Genomic DNA, 23,190 nt, shown 5'->3' with positions numbered 1-23,190 from the left:
GTTAAGTGAGTTCCCAGAATGGGGACCAATGTGCCAACAGCACATGCAGCCACAGCCTGGAGTGCACAGGGAATTGCTGCCTGAGCAACAGGGATGCGGAATCGCACAAGTGAGATATGTGTGTGGAGAGGCTATCATCGGGGGCATGGGAAGAGGGATGAAGTTCAGAAGAGTCTGTATCCCTCCCAGAAGAATGGCCAGAGTTACTGCTGCTTCCTGACATGGGGAGCCCTGGTCCTAGACCAATGCCCTGCTATGCCAGTGTGAGGACATGTGGCAGAGATTGTCCCCAGCAGATGGCCTCACTGTTCCTGGACTGGGGGCGGTTCTGGGCAGACATCCTGCAGCTTTCAGGTGGCAGATGGATCTGGGATGTCCCTCTTCAGCCTAGTACCACCCCTCACATGCCAGCTGGAGTCTCCTGCTGGGTCTCTTCAATCCTGTTCCTGACATTATTTTCCATAGACCATGTCTACTACTTTCTATCTGCATGCTTATGCCGTGGGCTGCGTGACAGAGATGATCTGTGTGGTGGAGAATGCTGCTGGGCAGCTGGTCATGCAGAACAAACTGTCTCAGGATGGAGCCCTTGTCTCTGCATGCATACTGCTTGCAGAGCAACAGCAAAGCAGTTATGCTGTGTTCTGTGATGAAAAACACAGCTGCCCGCCCCCAGGGCTAGAAAAATCTCTGAAGGACCGTTCCCTTGCATAGGTATGTGGGACACCAGGAGTCATGGAGTGGCTGGCTCACCTTGGCAAGGAAGGACAGTGCTGTGAGAAGCTGTCACAAAATCAGAATGGTTGAATTTGGAAGGGACCCGTGGAAATTGTTGGAAGGGACCTCTTAAAGGACCCCAAACTGCTCAAGCAGGGCCACCCAGAGCAGGTTGCCTAGGACTGTGACCAGTCAGATTTTTTGTCTCCAAGGACAGACACTCCAAAACCTCTCTGGGAATCCTGTGCCATTGCCAAGTCACTCTCAAAGTAAAACAAGTGTTCTCTTGTGTTCAGATGGAAAAAACATGGCTGTACCCAGTACTGACCCCTGGGGTATGCCACTAGTTACTGGTCTCCAGCTGGACTTGATGCTGCTATTTACCAACATCTGGGCTCAGCCTATCAGACAGTTTTCAGCCTACCTCATATTCCACTTTTCTAATCTATACTTTGTTAGCTTTTCTACAAGGGTGTTGGGAGACAGTATGAAAAACATTATTCAACTGAAGCTGAACAACATCCACTGCTATCCTTCATCCACCAAGGCAGTCATCTCATTGTACAAGGTTATCAGAATGGTTAAACACAATTTCCCCTATATAAATCCTTGCTCTCCCATCCTGCCCTGGCACCTAGCACCTGTCATCTACACCCATTTCAAGGCTGAATTTTTCTATAAGCTGTGCCGGGGAAGCCAATGCCTGCCAGAGCTGACAAGTGGGGTGCAGCTGGTTGAAACTATCCTGGGCTGCAGAACAATGGGATGGCTATGGCAAGGTGAAGGGCCACTATGTCTGCATGGCCTCTGTGGAGGCTACTAAAGCCCAGAACAACTGGGTAGCCACCTGCCCAGGTCCTACTGGGCTGAAGAGGAGACCAGCGTGCTGGAGTCATGGGGCCTAACCCTGGGGGCTGGCTGCAGTGTAGGAATGGGATGACACCCCTTGCTGTTGGGACTCAGAGAAGGGTCGGATGTCTTTCCTATCTGTACCCAGGGCTGTGTCAGGTGCATTTCCACCATGCAGGAGGGTTTCTTCAGAGCTTTCTAAGAGCAATGGTGTCCACCTCCATGAGCACAGAGTGATGGATGCAGCTTTTGCCACTCTTCATGTCTGGGTAGGTCTTCCCAGAGAGGCTGAACATCTTCTTAGCTCCACAGAATTAGTGCCTGGGTTGTCATCTCAACCACACAGAAGCCTGAAAATGAAAGGTTAAATGAAACAAGCTTACAGCATGGTTCTGTCTGAGCTCACAAGAAAGTTCCTCTCCAATAAGAGTCACTCCATGCTCAGTCTCAAGGTGCGTGTGGCCACTGCCTGCAGAATGTCCTGCACTGTGTCATGCTGGAAGCCATCTTCACCTGCCTGCCTATGCAGAGCTGGGTACCTGCTCCCCTTTCACTGTTTGTCACACTTACTTTTGCCTCCCCACCCCAGAGAGCAGGCTGGTTGCACTGGGCTTCTCACACCATCTCACTGGACACCTTGTCTGTGCCTCTGGTGAATGTGCCCACACTCAGCCTGGCACTGTGGGGCAGGCACGCACCTAGAGCAAGGTGCTTGGCCACCCTTGCCTTGGGGGCAACTTTGTCCCTAGCTGTCAGTTCAGAGCCTTCCTAGGTCACACAAAGAGTGATGGGGCCATGCGAGCCAGGAGCATGGTGTCGGAAGAGATGATATGGGACAGAGCATGGCAGGGACTGACAACAGCAGGCCATCCAGGCTGTCATGGTGCATGCAGCCCTGCTCAGAAAAGCTCTCTCTGCTGTCCCTCCAGCAGTGGGCTGGGAAGCCAAGGTGCTGCTAATTCTCTGGGTCTGGGGGGAGCCAGTAGGGGGAGGCTGGCTGTCCCTGGGTCAGGCTGTGTCCCTAGGCTGCCCTGCCCTCAGAAGCTGCTGCCCTGCACCAGCACGAGCAGCCCTGCTTGAGGGGAGCAGGAGGAGGCTCTGGCCACATTGCTGGCCTCTCACAGGCCAGTGGCACGTGGCCCAGTGAGTAGGTGCCTGCCTCCTACCCATGTACACTGCCATGTCCCAGTGGACCAGGGACTCCAGGAGCCGCTCTGAGCATTTGTTTCTCTGTCCTGCACTGGGATAATGGCTTGGAACCCAGCAGGGCTGTGGCTGCATCTGGCTTCCATGGAGGTAGGTGATGTTTCCTCTGTCCTGGGTGCTTCAGAATCAGCCCCATCCTGCCACCCCTCTGGGGTGCTTTTTAGAAGAGTGTCACGTTACTTGTTCTTGCATAGTCATGCTGGCAGGAAGCTGGGAAGTGAGTGGCAGAAAGGGCAAAGAAAACTCAATCTTGGGCTGCAGCCCCACTCCTAGAGGGTTGTGCCACAATAAAGAGCACCAAGGAGCACTTCCCTGCACCACAGGATGAGACAGAATTAGCTGGACACCTTTCCAAGACAAAATAGTCTCATTCTCTGAGACCAGTCCCCCTAAGCCCATGTAAACCCACAGCGCTGAAGGAATGCTGCACCCCTTTGCAATCTCAAGAGGCCCCTCTCCCTCTCCTTTGTTCCTACCCCCATGATTTGCATTCTTGTCTCAGTGCAAATGCAGCTCAGCTGCTGTCCCACAATCCCTCATTTTTCCTGTCCAGCCTCCCTGCCTGCACCCACAAAGGTCTGTGCTCCCAGTTGCTCCCTGGAATAAGTGGCTTCATTGCCAGGTGATGGGAAAGATGTGCTGCATGCAGTCCTTTGAACATGAAGTAAAGGCATTGGCTGGGACAAGGGCTCCTGCAGAAGTGGCTTGTGACTCATTTTAAATAAAGAAGGTGGCATGTGGTGCAAGAAGATGCTTTTCCTGCAGACCGTGAGTGCAGCTGAATGAGTAAGAGCAGAGGAAGCAGATCACAGGATGATGCTGGCTGCTTACAGCACCAGTGCCATGCCATGGGTTGCCAGGAGCAGAGGGGATATTCTCAGTGCCAGGCAAAGTGATGTGGAGGAAGCTGGTATTTTCCCAAATGGGAGCCAAATGCATTATTGTGCTGCAGGCACAGCAAGGGTCTGAAGCACAGCAAGGGGCTGTCTGAGATGAGTTCTGAGGCTATGCCTTGTGGGGTGATCCAAGCAGCTAGGATGGGAGTCAACAGACTGATGGGAGAGAAAGGGTTTAGGAAGAATGGCAGTCTGAGAAAGCCTTGGAGACAGCAGGATACTCTGGCTGAAGGGGAGTGGGTTCAGGAAAAAGTATTGCAGGGGAAGAAACTGCTTCTGGCAGCCCAGCTTTCCTCCTTTGCTCACCACCCTCTCAAAAACCTTGTGCTTCCCTTCACCCACAGACAGCTCAGAGCTTGCCAGGTCATGTAGGACCTTTCATAACAGCTCCTCAGGGTCAGTGGTGGCTCTGGGAGTGCTGCTTGATGGTTTCTCTTGCTCTGTCTGGGGCAGGAAGGTGATCTGTACCCAGGCAGTGCACCTGACAGTAGATCTGAGAACATGTGAGGCCTTAAACAGCTCCAGGACTACAGCTAGAGGCATCTGGACCTCCATTGCAAGCTCCCAAGGAAGATGCTGTGGCAGCCCTTGGGATCAGGGCTGGACCAGATGATGCTTGAATCTGGGTGCTGAGGCAGTGGTCATGGGGTGGGGCAGAGCTTGTGTGTCTGTCAGAGTGCATCTGAGGTGCTGAGTGTTGTGCTGGGGAAAATTTGGAGCAGGGAGTGCAGGGTGTGGTGGCAAGAAAGGAAAACTTGCAGGGTGACCTGGATCCTACAGGTCTATCTGCCCTGTGCTGTGCTATGCTGTGCCCAGGACTTGGCCCCGTGGGAAGGTTCTGTCCCTGCATGGCTCCACGGCTGTACTGCGGGGCTCCCACATTCCTGTTGAGGTTGACATAGCTGGAAGCAGTGAGGCCAGGCCTGCACCAGATCAGTCTTTGCTTGGTACCACTCTGCACCAGATCTATGCTCATCTCTATCACTAAGCTGCTCTTCCACACCCTGCTGCTTCCCACAGCTTGTTTCTCGCCCACCTCCTGCAGCTACAAGAGGCTGCTGTGAGATAACGTTTCAGAAGGTGGAACAGACACAGCTACAGCAGAGAGACTTCAAATGGGCTGGGAAGCTTGCAGCAGGCTGGGAGAGGAATGGTTGGAAAGCTGCCAGGCAGAGAAGGACCTGGGAGTGATGGTGGACAGTCGGCTGAATATGAGCCAGCAGTGTGCTCAGGTGGCCAAGAAGGCCAACGGCATCCTGGCTTGTATTAGGAACAGCGTGACCAGCAGGGCTAGGGAGGTGATCGTCCCCCTGTACTCAGCTCTGGTGAGGCCGCACCTCGAGTACTGTGTTCAGTTTTGGGCCCCTCGCTACAAGAAGGACATCGAGGTGCTTGAGCGGGTGCAGAGAAGGGCGACGAAGCTGGTGAGGGGCCTGGAGAACAAGTCCTACGAGGAGCGGCTGAGGGAGCTGGGCTTGTTCAGCCTGGAGAAGAGGAGGCTCAGGGGTGACCTTATTGCTCTTTACAGATACCTTAAAGGAGGCTGTAGAGAGGTGGGGGTTGGCCTGTTCTCCCACGTGCGTGGTGACAGGACGAGGGGGAATGGGCTTAAGTTGAGCCAGGGGAGTTTTAGGTTAGATGTTAGAAAGAACTTCTTTACAGAAAGGGTTGTGAGGCATTGGAACAGGCTGCCCAGGGAAGTGGTGGAGTCACCATCCCTGGAAGTCTTCAAAAGACGCTTAGATGTACAGCTTAGGGATATGGTTTAGTGGAGGGCTGTTAGCGTTAGGTTGGAGGTTGGACTCGATGACCTTGAGGTCTCTTCCAACCTAGAAAAATTCTGTGATTCTGTGATTCTGTGATTCAGCAGCTCTGCACAACAGAGATGGTGTGCAGTCAATCATTGGATTTCCCCATCCTGCATGCTGCATATTTAATGGCTCTTTGGGTCTCAATGTTTAAATCTATCTAATAAGCATTTAACTGCCACTCAATATTTAATGCTTCAGTGTTGAGTGTAATAATTCCATGTATCACCATGAGTGCTGGTCCATCATCCTGGGCATGGGGAGAAGCATGCTGCAGGAGAGGCTCTGCCACAGGGCACACGGTGAGGGGAGAACTGCTCCATGACACAATTTGCATGGGTGTCAGGTTATCTCTACACTATGAGCTGAACCACAGGGCAACAGAAACCGGCCACAGGAGACTGGTGAATAGCAAAGGGACATCAAAGGCAGGCAAAGCAGGACAGCCTCCACATCCAGCACTCCCTGCTCTCCCCCACAGTCCTCCTCCGTGAGTGCAGAGCATTTGCCATGTGGCTGGCCTGTGTGCAGGTGCATGTATCTCTCCCTGCACTGTGTTTGTGTGTGCACTTCAGTGAGCTTGCACATATCAGCTAGTTGTTCTGAGAAGGCTTTCACTCCCTTTGGGTCTGGTTCTACTTGCTGGGGCCTCTGCCACCTTGCAGAAAAGCTGAACCCCAAGGCATTTGTTTAGGAGCAGTTCCAGTAGCTCTGTACAGATGACCGTATCTAAGCTCACATACTCATGCAAAAGAATAAAATAGAGCAGCTGGAAGGGCCCTTCAAAGATCATCTAGTCCAAATCCCTGACCTCTTCAGGGCTTACCAAGAGTTAAAGCATATTATTGAGGGCATTGCCCAAATGCCTCTTGAACACTGACAGAAATGGGGCATCAACCACCTCTTTAGGAAGCCTGTTCCAGTGTTTGACTACCCTCACAGTAGACGTTTTTCCATTTTTGTCCAGTCTGACCCTCCCCAGTGCAGTTTTGTGCCATTCCCATGCAGCCTGTCATCAGTTACCAGGGAGAAGGGATTGGTGTTGTCCTCTTCACTTCCTTTCCTCAGGAAGTTGGAGAGAGCGATGAGGTTTCCTCTTAACTTTCTGTTCTCAAGACTGGACAACCCAGGTGTCCTCAGCCTCTCCTTATAAGGCATGCCTTCCAGCGCTTTTATGAGCTTTGTTGCCCTTCTCTGATTCTTTCAAGGACCTTAACATTCTTTTTATATTGTGGAGACCAGAACTGCACACACTGATGTTAAATATAGTACGAGAATCACCTCTTTTGACCAGCTGTCTGTGCTGTGTTTAATGCATCCTAAAAAATGCAGTTTGCCCTTCTGGCTGCCAGAGCACTCTGCTTGCTCATGTTGATCCTGCTATCAGCCAGCACTCCCAGATCCACTTCTGCAGAGCTTCTCTCCAGCCACTTGTCTCCAGCTGTGTATTTGTGTCTGGCATTTCGGTGTCCCAGGTGCAACACCCAGCATTTTGCTTTGTTGAACTTCATATCGTTGCTAATCACCTGGGGTTTCAGGGCTACTCTGTTGTGCTTGGCTTGCAGGTACTTCAGAATCACAGAATGGTGGAGCTTGGAAGAATCACAGAATTGTAGGGGTTGGAAGGGACCTCAAGAGATCATCAGGTCCAACCCCCTGCCAAAGCAGGTTCCCTAGAGCAGGTTGCCCAGGTAGGTGTCCAGACAGGCCTTGAATATCTCCAGAGAAGGAGACTCCACAACCTCCCTGGGCAGCCTGTCCCAGTGCTCTGTCACTCTCACCGTGAAAAAGTTCTTTTGCATGTTGGTGCAGAACTTCCCATGCTCCATCTTGTGGCCATTGCCCCTTGTCCTGTCCCCACAAACCACTGAAAAGAGGTTGGCCAAATTCCACTGTCTCCCACACTTAAGATATTTGTAAACGTTAATAAGATCCCCTCTCAGTCTTCTCTTGTCCAGGCTGAACAGACCCAGGTCTCTCAGCATTTCCTCACAGGGAAGATGCTCCAGGCCCCGTATCATCTTTGTGGCCCTCCGCTGGACTCTTTCCAGGAGATCCCTGTCTTTTTCGTACCAGGGTGCACAGAACCGGACCCAGTACTCCAGGTGAGGCCTGACCAGGACAGAGTAGAGGGGGAGGATCACTTCCCTTGACATGCTGGCCATGCTCCTTTTAATGCACACCAGGATCCCATTGGCCCTCTTGTCCACCAGGGCACACTGCTGGCTCATGGTCAACCCGTCACCCACCAGGACCCCCAGATCCTTCTCCACAGAGCTCTTCTCCAGCAGGTCATCCCCCAGCCTATGCTGATATATGTGGTTGTTCTTTCCCACTTGCAGGACTCTACACTTGCTCTTGTTAAAGCTCATTTGGTTTCTTCCTGCCCAGTTCTCCAGCCTGTCCATGTCTCGCTGAATGGCAGCACAGTCTTCTGGCTTGTTGGCTACTCCTCCCAACTTTGTATCATTGGCATACTTGCTGAGGGTGGACACTATTCCCTCATCAAGGTCGTCGATGAAGGTGTTGAACAAGACTGGATCCAGCACCGACCCCTGGGGAACACCGCTAGTCACAGGTCTCCAACTGGACTCTGCACTGCTGATCTGAGCTCGGCCAGTCAGCCAGTTCTCAACCCACCTTACTGTCCACTCATCTATTCCATACTTTGTCAGCTTTGGTAGCAGGATGTTGTGGGAGATAGTATCAAAAGCCTTGCTAAAGTCAAGGTAGATGACATCCGCTGCTCTCCCCAATCTACCCAGCTGGTGATGCCATCATAGAAGGCAACAAGGTTGGTGTCATGTGTCAAGTGGTGCCATGGATTTGTGTGCGTTGATCCCACTCAGTCACTCCTGAACCACTCCCTCATCAACTGGGGGGGGGCGGGATTTCTCCATTTCCCAGACTCTTTCTTCTTCCTTCAGGGTCCAGGGAGGAGTATGAAGCAAAGACTGAAGCAAAGAAGGCATTCACTATCTCCACATTCTCAGCATCCCCCATTACCAGGACACCCCCCTCATTAAGCAGGGGACCCACATTATCTCTAGTACTCCTTTTACTGTTTACGTACTTAAAACAAACAAACAAACAAACAAACAACAACAACAACAAAACCTTCTTATTATCCTTTATCTCTTTTGCAAGCTTCATCTCCAGGTAACAGCAACAGGTACACAGATTCTTTGGATTGCCAGTGATAAATTCACTGTCTACAAAGAAAACTCAACAGCCAAAAGTATGAGTAACACAACCTGGCTATTAACGTGTTAAAAGGCACAAAGTCTCTATAGAGATTTCTGTTTCTCAGGGAGGCACTTGGTATGACCAAGTGTTCAAATCTTACCCAAAGGCGTCCCAATGGGGGGGGGGGGGGGAGAGAGAACAGAGGCTCAGCCCATCAACTGGTGTCACGATGGTATCTTCTCTCACATCCCCTCTCTCTTAAGTCAATTTATATTATTTTCTATCTTTGAGGTGGAGCTTGAATAACTCTAGTCAGACATATCTTGGTTATGATTGGTAAAAAGTTTTCTTGCTTTCATTTAAAGGTGTAGGTTCCAAGAAATTCAGAGTGCATGCTAAGTGAGGGGTGGTTGCACCATGGAGGCAGGGAGCTTTGGGGATGGAGGTGTGTTTTGGTGTTATAATGATATTATAATGAGCAAAGTTTACTAGAGTACAACATTTTGTCAAAAACATGACAGATCGTTGGCTCAAGGGTAGCAAATATGCAATTTATTGGTCTCGGTGTGCACAAGAACAATCGGGTCTCCATCTGGTCACAGAGCTTAGCCGCGGTGTCTCCACTCCGCTCTACACTCTGTACTGTTCCTTAGAGTCAGCACACCAGGTTCCCCCAGTGCGATAGCATCTAAGGCTGGAGACCTAGGGAACTTTTATATAGTGCAGCTATGCTCCACCCTGGAAGCTTCTTCAATGCTGTACATTTTCTTTAAAATGTGAATATCAGTTCAAGTCACCTTAGGCAATTATTCCACAGGGTGTTTAATGAAAAGTTGGATGTAGTACTTAGTGATGTGGTTTAGTGGGTAATATTGGTGGTAGGGGAATGGTTGGACTAGATAATCTTGGAGGTCTTTTCCAACCTTAATTATTCTATGATTCTATGATCATGTTTAGCAGTGGCTGTGGCATGTAAACCCCGCAGTCACTGCTTCTTGGGGGAAACTTAGAATGTCCTTGCATATACTGTTGCTGTGGCTGTCACCCTGAGGTGAGCAGTTGTGGATCTTGCCCCACAGCTCAGAAGAGCTTTGATTTCTGAGGCATTTCACTTCTGTAACAGCTACATCCTCCCTGGATGACCCCACAGATTTAGGACAGTGCCTTTGCCACATTGAAGTCCAGAGTGACTGCTCATCTTCCGGCATGAGCCATGCCCACTCCCCAGCCACCTGCCTTGTGCCCTGCTGCCCTTTTGCAGCACAACCCAGCAGGCAGAGTCCTTCAGCCTCAAGGAAGGCTGCAGAGGCACCTGCCTCTTGTGTCTGCAGTGCTGGTGAGCCCAGGCATGTCTTTTCCCAGCATGTGCATGGGTGAAACACAGTCCCCTTCCTGCTCAGAAAGCTGCCTCCAGGCATGAAGATAACTGCTCCAGCCGTGGGATAGCTGTTCTCTCTGGTGCTGCCTGTGGTGGGTCACGCTGGACTGGCTCAGGAGGACTCCATGACTGCGAAAAGTGCCCGGTCTGGCCTGGGAGCCCCAGAGCTGTGCCCCAAACTGAGCACTAGCATACAGGGGCTGGACAAACCCAGCTGCTGTGTTAATACAGTCCTGTGACATCATTTTCTGCAGCAAACTTTACTTAGCTTTCCCTGAAATGTTTCCTTCCCTGCCTCATTCACCTGCCCTTTCTGGAATTGCCATCTCAATCCCTGTTCACAGCTAAAGACTCAGCCCCATCATCATCCCCACTGCAACTCCATCCTCATCCCTATTCTCATCCCTGTTCCCATCCCTGTCATCATCATGCTCCCCACTTCTGTTCATCTCTGTCCCTATCCAGACAGCTTCTTTCCTACCCTCTGGCTACTCCTGCAGATTGCTGTAACTGACTCCCAGGGATTTTGAGAAAGAGAGAAATACCTGATTAATCCCAGAGCAAGCTGTAATCACATGGCAATAACTACACGACTCGTGCTTATCTGAATGTGTAATCACAGCAATGAATAATACTCAGGGTTTAGCACCTTACCAATTAGCTTGGGAGAGGCTGCTGTTGGCTTTATGCAGCAGGTCTCATCCCTCTTGGGGTCAGGCTTTGCCTTGTGGGGACAAGGAGCCACTGTCCTTCCAGGACACAAGTGGAGTTAGCAGCTGCCTCCTCAGGGAGCCTGGCAATGACTGGGAAATTGTCCCATGTAATGCAGTGACTCCTGTCTTGTTGTGAGGTCCCCAGCTGCCTGTGCTCCAGGCAACAGCCATGCCCTGCTTGTTCCCTGTGTGCTTGTGGAGGACATGGAGGCAGGGCACTGTCCTCTGAATCCTCTGTCCTTGATGATGGTTGTGGAGTGTCTGCATGGTGTGGAAACGCTATGCTATGCCATGTTGTGCTGTGACAATGTGCCAGTGGGGACCCCAGGGAGATGCCCTGGTCCCTTGACTGGCAAAGCTGCTGGCCATGCAGCCTCTTGTCTGCTTGCTGGCCTTTTCCACCCAGACTAGAAGGACAGAGTGCTTTGGTGCTGCAAGGAAGTGACAAACCGTGGTCATCCTGGCCAAAGCCAGTCCCCTGCAGGACCATCTCTGGCTGCAGACTCCAGGTGCTATCAATACTGGGTAGCAGAGATGGGGCCTCACCAGCCTTGATGCCTTTGGGCTCATGGACCCAAAGCGAGCTGGATGCCTCTCTACCATGGTCAAGTGACAAAGCAAAGACCTGGGAGTGGAAACCACTGCCATGAGCCATTATTGTACCATCCAAACTACTCCTTCACAAGTGCCAAGAGAGACAGACTAAGAACTCTGCCTGTGCAAATCCCTCACAAGGTGCAAAGAATCAACACTCTCTGCATCTTTAACTCCCTTTGACAGGGAAAAGAGACCCTCATCTGTTCAGCCTGTAGACCTCAGCACTCTTAGCATTCCCACAGACCTTCCGTAAAGGCCGTGGACTAACTGCAGAGGATCCTATGCTGCTGCCTCTTCTGACCACTTGCAGACAGCCCTCTGGGTGTGTCATGACTGTGACACACTCCCTGCTGGCCAGACAGCTCTTCCCCTCACCTGGTCCCTGTCATGGTTGCCCCAAGGCTGATAGGACACAGACCAAACACATCAGCTAGTCCTTCCCAGGTAGAGCAAGACATAACATACACCAGAGACATGCACATCCCAGAGTGAGCATTGAATGGACACACAGTCCAAACTGAACACTGACCTCAAGATAGGTAGTCCACTGCCTGTGTGCAAGCACATCCTGTGATGAGCACTGCCAGTGCATGTGCACAGTCTCTGGTGAGCACTGCCTGCATGTGTGCACACTTTGGCTGAGCCCTTGTTCACGTGTGCAGCCCTGCACGCTCTTGCTCCACAGTCAGTGTGTCCCTGTAGCTTGCTCAGCTCTCTAACATCATGATGGCAGTGGCAGCTGAGGTGGGGATGTATGCAGGCAGCTGCTTTCACCCTAGTCCTCTGTGGTGAGAGTCTGGGACTGTGGAGTCCTGTGGCTCAAGCACAGTCAGGGCACAAGGGCAGAAGACTGTGCCATGGCCAGGCTGGGGAAGGACATTCTTGCAGTCTGGCAGGCAGAGAATCATCCTCTGGAAATGTGCAGTGCCACCAAATTAAGGGCTTAATTAGCAGGCGTGTTTCCCTCAAGGAGCTGTCACCTCATTATCATAGAGAATGGTGATTAATCAGTGGGAAGGGGCAGGCGCTGCCAGCAGGACCCCAAGGAGACAGGCAGCAAGCACTTGTCCCCACTGCAAGGCAGGCTGTGTGTCCAACATGTCCACATCTGACACTGTCCTCTTCTGCCAGTCTCCAGGGCCCCCTCCACCCCAATCTAAGACAGATCTGCCCTGATCACATTGCTCCACTGGTCCTATTTGTCTCCTTGCTCCCTACAAGCTCCCCATTCCATGGGCAAAAGTTATCCATGATACAAACTTCTCTCCAGGTGGCTTTTCTGACTCAGTGATGTTGGGCTGCAGGAGGCCCATGGCACAGCACATGGGGGATAGTGCTGATGGCCCTTCCCTTCCCTTCCCTTCCCTTCCCTTCCCTTCCCTTCCCTTCCCTTCCCTTCCCTTCCCTTCCCTTCCCTTCCCTTCCCTTCCCTTCCCTTCCCTTCCCTTCCCTTCCCTTCCCTTCCCTTCCCTTCCCTTCCCTTCCCTTCCCTTCCCTTCCCTTCCCTTCCCTTCCCTTCCCTTCCCTTCCCTTCCCTTCCCTTCCCTTCCCTTCCCTTCCCTTCCCTTCCCTTCCCTTCCCTTCCCTTCCCTTCCCTTCCCTTCCCTTCCCTTCCCTTCCCTTCCCTTCCCTTCCCTTCCCTTCCCTTCCCTTTGTCCAGCACCATCTCTGTAGAAATACTCTTAAACATTTAGGTTCTCCAGTGCAACACAAAGTCTGTGCTATCACCAAGGAGAGTTTTCCAGGGTGCAGATGGGAAACTTGTGAGGCCATTTGCAGCCACTGAGGTGGACTCTGTGAAGTTAAATGTCCTTACCCATCTGTACTGCCTATATTAATCAGGTCCAAAACCATGGGGATATCCCCACTTGAGGCCTCAGCCTCTGAGATGGCAAAAATAGCAAGAGCATGCACACCCTTGGCCTTGCATTAGCTGTACAGCTGCAACAGCCAGATGAGCTGACAAGAGAGCCCTGAGAAAAAACAAGTCCTGCACAAAAATGTGCACACATGCTGTTCCTTTACACACACTAGGAGAACACCCCCTGCAAAAAAATAAAATAATAATAATAATAAAAAAATGTACACAGGCACACACAGAGTAGTTGTGTATTTGCAAAACCAGAGATATGCACAAATCCAGTTGTGTACATACCCACATGCATTCATGCACACACACACACACACACAAAATTTCTGTTTTCTGAAGTGGAAGGATATAAGCATAGGAACGCATATTAGCTAATACATGCCCACATATATGTCAAGGCCAACCTGGACCTGAACCTGCTGCCTATGGGTATCCTTGCCCAGTGTTCACATCTGAAGATGCCACACATTGGCCCTGACCTACAACACCTCCCTTGTGTGGGCTCACTGCCCTCTGGGGGCACAGATACGTGCCACAGCTGTATACCAGAGTGCCCTGACCCTGGGGCCACAGGGTGCTGCCGGAGGAGCTGGGCAGGCAGGGGCACAAGGCCAGCAGCAGTGTGGTGCTCTTTCCAGTCCCTCTCTGAAAGACTGCTGGGTCAAACCTGCACTGTGTTACAGCCCAGCGTGTGCTTGTGTGTGCTGGTGGGGTCTGGACAGGACACAGCAGCCTCCAGCCCAGGGCTCCCAGAGCCAGGATGGCCACTGTCAGCAAGGGTCTGACCAGGGCCTGCCTGTGGGTGCAGGGGGGCATGCGGTCAAGGCTGGTCCCTGGGCAACACCCTTCAGCTGAGGGTGGTCCATATGGTCACAGGGACGGGTACCCTCCCCAGGGGTCGTGGCTGCTCCTGCCTGTACAGCCTGGTCCGTAGGGAGGGGGTGATGGTCAAACTGCCTAGGCTACGCCACATCAGACATGTCCCTTTGTCAAGGCAAGAGAGCTTCCAGGAGGCAGCACAAGCCCCAAGTGGAATACAACAGAGGGCAAGGCCCTGGGGCAAGGCATATAGGGAACAGAACAGAGGCCATGGAAGTAATGGAAAACAAGGTGCACACTCACCAAAGCATGACCATGCTTACCTAATGTGACACCTGCAGTTGCCTGGAGTTTCTTGGTGGAAGGTATGCAGCATAAACCCATCTGGATAGAGCTCCCGGCCATGCCAGGGTAGGTGGGCTAGGTGCAGGGTGTTGGGCTGTAGGAGGCTGCCTGAGCATGGTGCACTGTTGATGATTCTTGGGATGTCTGGTGGCCTGGTTGCAGGTCAGCATAACTCATGGGGCAGTGTTGCCAATGCAAAGCATGGTAGCACACCCAGCTCCGTGATCAGGAACAAACAAGAGGGCTCGGAGCCACCTGCAGGAGGAATGCGGGCAGGTACCAAATATTATGTGGGCACTAACTACCACAGGGTCCAACAATGAGGCCATGGGGCACAGACAGAGAACCTCTCCTCGTCGGGGAGACCAGCATGTTTTTCCAGTGGGGACTGGAAGAGTCTGGCTGTTTTGTGAATCCTTGGAGTACAAAAAATGTGCACCTTAGTGATGCAAATACTACCCTAGAGGACATCCCTTCCACAAGGAAGCTGCTTGGTGCCCTACTCAAAGGCCTGTTCCAGTTCTAGGAGGTGGTCTGCAATTTTGGGAGGAGGTGGTCTGCAATTTTGGGAGAAGCACAAGGATTGGCATCCAGAGAAAGAGTCCACATGTGAACCTGGAAAGATGTCAAGGGAGAGTTCAGTGTGCCAAGGTAGCACCAAAGCTAGCACCTCATCAGGAAAAGAACTACCTAGGGTAGAGACTGGAGTAAGGACTGTGTCCAAAAGCTGTCAGCGTACCGACAGCTGTGATCTGTGTAAAGGGAAAGAGATAACACTGCCTTATAGCACAGAGAGCTGTAAATAAAGCTTTGATATGTCCCCTGTCTGTCTGATCCTAGGCACAGTGTTGTTGATGGTTAGTCATCCTAGTAAGAGAGTTCTTAAATCTTACCATAGTGTTTGTCTTGTGTAGAGGGTAATGTGAGGCACATGCCAGGATTTCCCATTCAACAGGTGTAATCCAGGCAGGTGCCTAAGAGACAGGGTGTTTGCCATGCAGCAGGCTGGGCTGGAAAAGGATCTGATAACACAGGACATTGTTGCAGAAGAGGTATCTTCACTAACAGGTGTTAGCCAGAGTCTCCTTGGCAGCAGGACCACAGGGACTGTGTCCAAAACTTAGCACAGGAAGTTTCCACGGGAGGATAATGATGCCAGTTGCTGTGCACAGGCTGTAGGTGGTGATGTTCTGGAGCTGGATCCCAGCAAGGCACAAGTAGCAAGGGCAGGAAATGTGGTAAGGTATATGATGTCTTGCATGCTCCTGTGACACAGTGGAACTGTGTGACGTGAGTTTTGAGAAACCATGGGCTGCAGCAAATGGCCCAGGACTGCCACCTCGCTCCCCCTCACCATATGCCTGTGCTCTCTGCCCAGGTAGATTACAGCCTGAATCAGGCACATGCACAATGGAATGCATGCACTCATCAAAGCCTCTGCTGTAGGAAACAGAGGGCTAGGCATAGGGTGCCCTTAGCAGTGTGCTCAGAGGCTGCTGCTGGCAGAGCCCAAGGCTTATCTGTGTCAGCTAGGAAGATCTGATGTTTCGGAGTCCCACAGCAGCTGCTCCTACACCATGAGCTCAGGGAAAAGAGACAGCTGCACCTTCTGCTTTCATCAGTGGTTGGAAAACACAAGACCTTATCCTGGATTTGTCCACCTTTGAGACCTGTTCCAGGACCTGCAGCTTTGGACTGAACATCCAGGAATGGCAACGAAGGGGAGAGGCTGCAAAGTGGGATCCAGCATGTGGGACATGGCACAGAGAAGGGGTCTTGGAAAAAATGCAGTTTATTCTATAAGCATCTATGTAGGACCCAGTGGAGAGGCAGAACCCTACTCAGAGATTCCAGGTGCAAGCATATCCCAAATGCAGCTATTGCACAAATGCCAGCAGTGTTGGTAGGCAAGCGCAGCCACTGAGCACTCACCTTGGGAAGGGCAATGTGGGGTTGAAGGCTGTACATTTGTGTCAGTATCTGGGCTGCTCTGCACCTGTGTTTGCAGAAATGACCCCAACAAGGAGTGGTAGTGCTGGGAAAAGGAGGTAGCAAGGCTGGGAGGTGAGCCTGGTGAGCTCTCAGCCAGCTGTCCCTCAACTGAGAGGTCTCACCCTGTCTGTGGACAATGCTGCTGTGCCCGAGCACTGTGGTCAGCCACAGCCTCAGCCCAGAGCTCCAGGTGCTGGTCCAGGCCATGGCACTCCTTGCAGACAAGGACCCAGACCTTGAACTATGCTCACTGGTCAGAGGGATCTGGGGGCCAGCAGAGACCTAAGGCTTTGGCTGGGGTAGCCAATGCTGCTGAGGAGCCACACTGCAATCCTTTTGTATCATCTTAGATGATGGGTGAAGTATCATCTCCAGCCAGAGGTTTCAGCACTCCAACTCTAATGAGTCTCTGAGCATTGGGTTCAGCAGGAATCACCCTCAAGAAGGGCTGCAGAGAGCAGTTGTGAAACAGCACTGTGCAGTGAAGCAGGCTCATCAGCATTCTCTGTCTACTACATTTGCCCTGTCCTTGCCTGTGCTTAGCTGGAGCCAATTGCTCCTCTTCCTGGAGCCAGTCCCCAGGTACTCAGGGCATCTCAGGAGAAGTGGTGTCACTGTATGATGAGAGACACTTTGCTGGCATGTGAGCCAATGCAGCCTGAGCAGCTCATGCAGATGTTACTATGTGCTAGGGAGGTGATGGCTGCAATGCTCTGTTCAGCTGGACCAGTCAGTTGGGTGCAGTTCTCCATCATGTTTCTCTGTCCACTTCTCTCCTGGGAGGACTGAGCTTACAACACATCTCTGGGCTCCCTGCTAAGCTCTGTTTTTGCACTAACCACTGCCAGGGAGAAAGCCTCTTCAGGAACCACCCATTAATCCGCTGACCATGTCCTGACCTTCCCAGAGACTGGACTTAGATGGAGGCTGAAGGAGATGGCCAGCTCAAGCATGATCCCCTCTGTGGCCCTGACAGTCCTGGGAATGCTGCCTTCCCTGTGGCCCCACAGTGGCTCCCAGCTGGGCTCTGGCACAAGCTGGTGCCAGCTCTGCCCTTCTGCTTTTGTATGCAGCTCATAGTGTATTGCAGAGGAGCATGGGAGCAGCCACTGCTGCCACATCCTTCCCTCCAAAGGGCAGCAGCCCAGGGGACTTCAGCTGGCCTCCCACCTTCCTGCCATCTCCTGCTGTACCTTGGGCCACTTAGTGCGGGAAAGGGCAAGTGTGAAATGAGGGGGCACAAAGGGGAATGTTGAGCTGAGCTGTTCTATGGATGCTGGGCCCTGCTGCCCAACAGTTTGCACTTGTCAGGGCATGGGATCTCAGCAAAACACATGTACAGATGTCTTGACAGGGGAAAGGCAGTGCCCTGCATCATATGCAGCACAGTTCATGTGCTGAGTATAAGATTCACAGATATCATCTGCCTCTGCTGATGGAGTGATACCTCTGTCTTAAACATGGCAGAGCATCCCCATGTAGCCCACCTCAGTAGGTGGGCAAGAAGCAGAGTTCCCCAAGACCCTAAGTGAAGCCCCTAAGCTCTGCCTGGCTCTCTGCTTCTCAAGTCTTTCCATGATCATGAGCCAGGAGCTACTTCCTTCTGTGCTATACCTCACTGCCCAGAGGAATGCCTCCAGGGTCCCCTTAGCTCCTTTGCCAGATACGGTTTCCCAGCCTTGCTGGTGTGGGATGCCCTGGTATACCTGGGAGCAGGGATGGGCAACCCTGGCTGCCTTCCTTGTCTGCCCCTTCCCTGTCTCTCCTGGGTCGCCAGTGCACTATTTGCTATTCTCCTGGCTGCCAGACTGGAGGGACCAGATGGGCCCTGCCTCCGCCTGGCTCCTCACTCCTGCCTGGGAGACATTGCTTCCTGCTGCTTCCCACTCACCAGCATTTGCATTGCACTTATTCTCTGACCTTTGGAGAAACCAGCGCAGGCAGCAAGCTCAGTTCTACAGACCCAGGCTAGGACTCTAGGCAGCCCTCTTGTGCCTGGTGTCAGCTACCAGGGACCAGTGTACCCGTATTCCCCAAGAGCCAACTGTGTGTGCACCACCATCAACCTTCCCTATAGCAGAGCCCCCGCTTGGGACTCCTACTTAACCACGCCAGAGCCTGTCTGTCTGTGATCTGGCCCAACCTCATAGACTGCATTCTAGCAGATTGACCTGCCTGATATGCTCACCCAAGTGTTACCACACTTACGTTCCTCATTGGAAGGTGAGGCTCAGGAGTGACTGGCACAGGCCTATTGTGCATGTTTGTGTATGCAAGCTCATCTCTGCATGCACACAAACATGGGTCCTCTCCACAGGACTGCTCTGGGACTTCCTGAGCAGGCAGGAGGAGGGATGGCTTCCCTCTCTTTGGGCTTGCCTGGCTCTCAGGAATGGGCAAATTGCATGTACACAGGCATGGATTTCTCATCGTCTGTGCTCATGTACTGGCTGCTGCAGAGATACCCTGAGCTGAGCACACTTTTGGCTCTTCTTCCCTGAGCAACATCTCTTCTCCCAGCTCATACCAGCTCTATTTCACACTTGGCTTGTTTCAAGGGGTGCTGCCACATTAAGTATGTCAGATGCTATGCATTCTGAGCTGCCCTGTGTAACACAGTGGGGCTCAGGATTGGCCTGCTCCAGTGCAGCTGTGCCCTTCCTGGGGCTACTGGATAGAAGAAAGAGGTTCTGCCACATACCACCTCATGAAAGCCTGTCCCTGGCCATTCAACTGCTCCCTGTGCCTTGCAATCAGGTTTGTCTCAATTGATTTCTGCCAGGACCTGTTCACAGGCCACTTGGACTGTATGGGGCTCCCAGGGCTGTGAGCCCCATGCCACCCCACTGCCATGTGCCTAAGACTGGTCCCATCCCTATGACCCAACGAACAGTTCCCTCCTGTGCATATGGGAGCTGTTCTCAGTGCTGTGAGGCTGCAGAGCATATCACAGCTCCAGCTCTGAGCTGCTGCTGTGATCATCACAGTAATCTGAAAATGCCCGGAGTCATGGGACTGGGGGAATGTGTCAGCTGTGTGGGAACAGTGCGTTCTCGGCTCTCCAGGCTTGTGAAGGAAATCCGGGAAGTTTGCCTCCATGAGCTAAAAAATACCCAAAGAATTGCAACTAAACATCTCATGATCAAAACCAGGCCAAAGGCACAGACAGAGCCTGGACACTATTTCTGAGCCTCTGAGGTGGTAAAACTGCCCTGGGAAGTAGCAGGAAGACATCTCTTGGTCGATCCTGCTCCCCTTGGAGGGTGGAGGAGTGATGTGTAGGAGCTATGGCCAGTGAAGGTCTTAGGGCATGCTGGAAAGCGGTCCCTGTGGATGGAGAAAAGGGTCTCATGAGGACTTGCAGATGGCTGGATGGCTCTGCCTCTTTTGCAGCACCCCTGTGCTGTGTGTGACTGCTGTGGGGTGACTCATGCTGACCATAGGTGGGACAATTGTCAGGCAGAGAGAGAGCTGGCACCTGGGGCAAGGCAGTAGTCTGTCCCTGGAAGGGTACATGACGTTCAGGAGAGCTGTTATGTGTGGTTGTGCAGCTGCTGGGCACAGGTCCCCATGCAACTCAGGTGTGCCTGACCTCCTTCCCACGCAGCCCACTCAAACACATGTCCTCATGCTGCACCCTGGCCACGTGCCACTGATACTTGCATAGAGGTTGCAGAACAGAGCCAGGGAAGGGGGCAGGCCAGGCTCAGCAGATGGGGGGCATGAGGGCCTGCCAGGCTGGGCAGGTGGGGGGCCCAAAGTGGAGGGGAGGGTTCCCACTGGGAGCTGTCAGGGTAGGGCAGGGTTCCCCTTGCTCGCTGGGCAAAGGGTAGGCTGGGCCGTAGTGCTGCTGCGCAGCTCCACCTGTGTTTGCTGGCCCAGCCCCACACTCTGACCTTCCCAAGCTCATCCCACCCATGTGTGGCCGGGGCAGACTCTGTGCCCAGCCTGTCCTCTAGGCTGGGCACCATCAGTCAGCCCATTGTCCATCCGTTCCTGCTGCCATTGCAGTGCTCTCAGGGTTTCCTCCCAGCCGTGGCGCTCCCGCAGGAAGGGAGAATCTCTGCTCCGGCAAGGTGTTTCCTGGTTCCCCAGATAGGATGCGGAGGCACATCCTGACCCCTGCGTGTGTGCACTGACCCTGAGCTGTGCACGGCGTCACCAAGCCCCGGCCACGCAAAACATCCCGCAGCACTCCAGCACAAACCCATGACCATGCAGCCACGCATGTGCATGCAGGAGCCCATGGCCAGGCTGTGACCCAGGACGTGCGAGTGTGTCCCGCACCACTGTCCCAGCCCAGCTGGCAGCCGGCAGGACGCAGGGGCAGGGGTGTCCCCTTCCTGGCAGGAAAGGGGCTGAGCCGGCGGCTGCAGGTTTCCTGTAGGCTCAGGCTCTGAGGGCGTCAGGAGCCAGAGCAGCCTGAGCAGCACCACGCGGGCCCATGGCAGGTAATGGGGCTGGGCTGCAGGATCCTGGCTGCCGCAAGCATCGTTTGGCTGGGACACCTCTGATCCCTGCCAGGATATGGGGCTGGGGCAGCCCTGCCAAGGGAAGGTTCCGCTGGCAGCTCTGGTTTCTCACCCTGGGGTGCAGAATGGGCCATCCCAAGGGCTTTGCTGTGGGGCCAGTGGGGCTGGGCTGGCAGCAAGGGCCATGGGTCTTGGCTGTGCTCGGGCTAGGGCATTGGGCAGAGCTACAGGACCGGGCCCTGAGCAGGTCTTTTGAGCGGCATGGGGCCGGGTCGTTGGGCAGGGCTGTGGGGCAGGGTCGTGCAGCTGTGCCTACGTTCGGTGCCCGCTGCCCTGCTCTTGGTTTGTCGCACCGCCGCCGTCCAGCCGGCAATTCCGGGGTCGCGGCCATGCTGCGGCGGGGTGCCCCCCGGCGGGTGCCCCCCGGCGGGGAGCGCTGCTCCCTGCTCATGTCGGCTGCCGCTGACCGCGGGCGCCTCCCGGGGGCCGCGGGCTCGGCGGGAGCGGCGTGGCCGGGACGAAGGGTGCGGGGAGAGACCGGGGGCCCGGAGAGCCCGAGAGACGAGGAGTCGGGGAGAACGGGGAGGGAGGGGGGGGGCGCGGGGAGCTCCGGGGCTCGGGGGAGCCGGGCAGCTCCGGACCGCGGCGGCCGCAGGCGCCGTCCGGCCGTCGGAGCGCGGGGCGGAGACCCTCGGCGCCGTCCGTGAACTTTCCCTGCCGCCCTCCCCTCCCCGCGCACAGGCTCCCCGTCGCCATGACAACTCCTTAAACTAACGCCCCACCGCCGCCGGCGGGGGCCGACTTCGCGGAGGATCCGCCGCGCTCGCCGCGATCCTCCCCGCGCCCCGCCGCCCCCGCCCGCTCCGCGCTGCGGCTCTCCCGCTGCCGGCGGCCGCCGCTGCCCCCGGCCGCGCCGCGGCTATGGTGGCTCGGGCCCCGCCGCCCGCCGCCCCGCAGGTAAGAGCGGCCCCCGGGGCAGGGCCGGCGCCGGGGCGGGCGCGAGGCGGGCGGGCGGAGTGCCCGCGGCGGCGGCGGGGCTGGGGGCAGCGGGCGCCGCTCGCGGACGCCGCTCGGCCCCCGGAGCGCGCCCCGGGGCGCGGGGCTGCGCGCTCCGGCCGAGGCACGGCGTGCTTCTGGGGCACGCGCGGGGACGGCTCCGCGTGGCGGCGAGCGGCAGCGGGGCTGTCCGGCGGGCTCGGGCGACGGCGGCGGGGAGCCGCGGCCGGCAGCGGGTCCGTGGGCAGGCGGAGCCGTGGCTCCGGGGGCTTGTCTGCGGGGAGCGGCTGCCGGGGGCTGCGGGGCCGGGGGTCCGGGCGGACAGGGGCCGTGGCTCACGGCGGGGTGTCCGCGCTGGGCGGCGGCAGGCACGGTGCGCCGTGCGGTGCGGGGAACCGGCGGCTGTGGTTTGCCTCGCTGTGCTGCCTCGTGGGGTCTGGGGATTGCGGTGGGGTTTATGCCCTGGGAACGGGGCCGTGGTGTGCAGTCTGGTGCGTCTGCGCTGGTGAATCTGGGCCACTGTTTGTGGTTGGTTGTCCATGCTGGTGTTAGGGGCACTGGTGAGCAGTTGGACGAATGATTTGGGGAATGGGGCTGTGGCTTGCATTGGGTTGTATATTGGACATGTGGCTTGCGTTGGGTTGTATATTGGACATGTGGCTTGCATTGGGTTGTATGTTGGGACATGGAGTGGCAGTCGTGGTTTGCTGTGGCAGGTGATGGGGGATAGGAATCACGAGCTGCACTAGGGTGCCAGCACTTAAGGACAGGAGCTGTGGTTGGCACTGGTGTGCCTGTGCTGGGGAGTGAGGGCTGTGGCGTGCTATGGGGTGTGCAGATTGGAAAGAAGGGTCTGTGACTGTAGTGGGGGCGTATTTGAGGGGATAAGGGTTGTGATTTGCAGTGAATTGAATGTAGCTGGAGGTAGATGCCATGGTTTGCCGTGACACGTATGTGCTGGGAAGTAGGGGCCATGATTTATGGTTGGGTGTATGTGCTGGGCAACGGGAGCCCTGCTTTCTGGTATCATGCACACAGGTGTAGTGTACATCAGAGAGTACGGACCATGATGCCTGTGGCATGGTCCAGAAGCATTTAAGTGGAGCAGGGTTACTTCTGGTGAGGGCATGTCATTGATTTTGCAACACGTCTCTTTTTGATCTTTGTGTATCTGCGTATAACTGAGTGTATCCACACCCAGGGCTTTGCACATACCTGTGCATGATGCTCAGCACACCATTTTTCCATGTGTTCTGTTGTCAGTATGTAAGCACAATTTGTGTAGTCAGGCATCTCCAACCCAGTCTCTTCTGGATAATGTGCTGGCCTCTGGACTCAGGATGTGC

The 23,190-nt window shown here is 54.3% G+C and overlaps 1 protein-coding gene across 1 annotated transcript in view; it reads left to right on the top strand.

Annotated features, from left to right (window-relative positions):
- The first annotated feature begins 20,630 nt into the window (after positions 1-20,630).
- The window catches only part of SHANK3 (SH3 and multiple ankyrin repeat domains 3), a 369,667-nt gene continuing 367,107 nt past the window's right edge, over positions 20,631-23,190 (top strand). Inside the window, exon 1 of the mRNA XM_084506714.1 lies at positions 20,631-20,827. The gene's annotated coding sequence lies outside the window, so the exon portion shown is untranslated. The remainder of the gene's footprint in view (positions 20,828-23,190) is intronic.

Source organism: Aythya ferina, assembly GCF_964211825.1.
Source record: "Aythya ferina genome assembly, chromosome: 1".
NCBI classification, from domain to species: Eukaryota; Metazoa; Chordata; class Aves; order Anseriformes; family Anatidae; genus Aythya; species Aythya ferina.
Note: the sequence above shows the minus strand (reverse complement) of the source record. Positions and strands in the feature narration are given on the sequence as shown.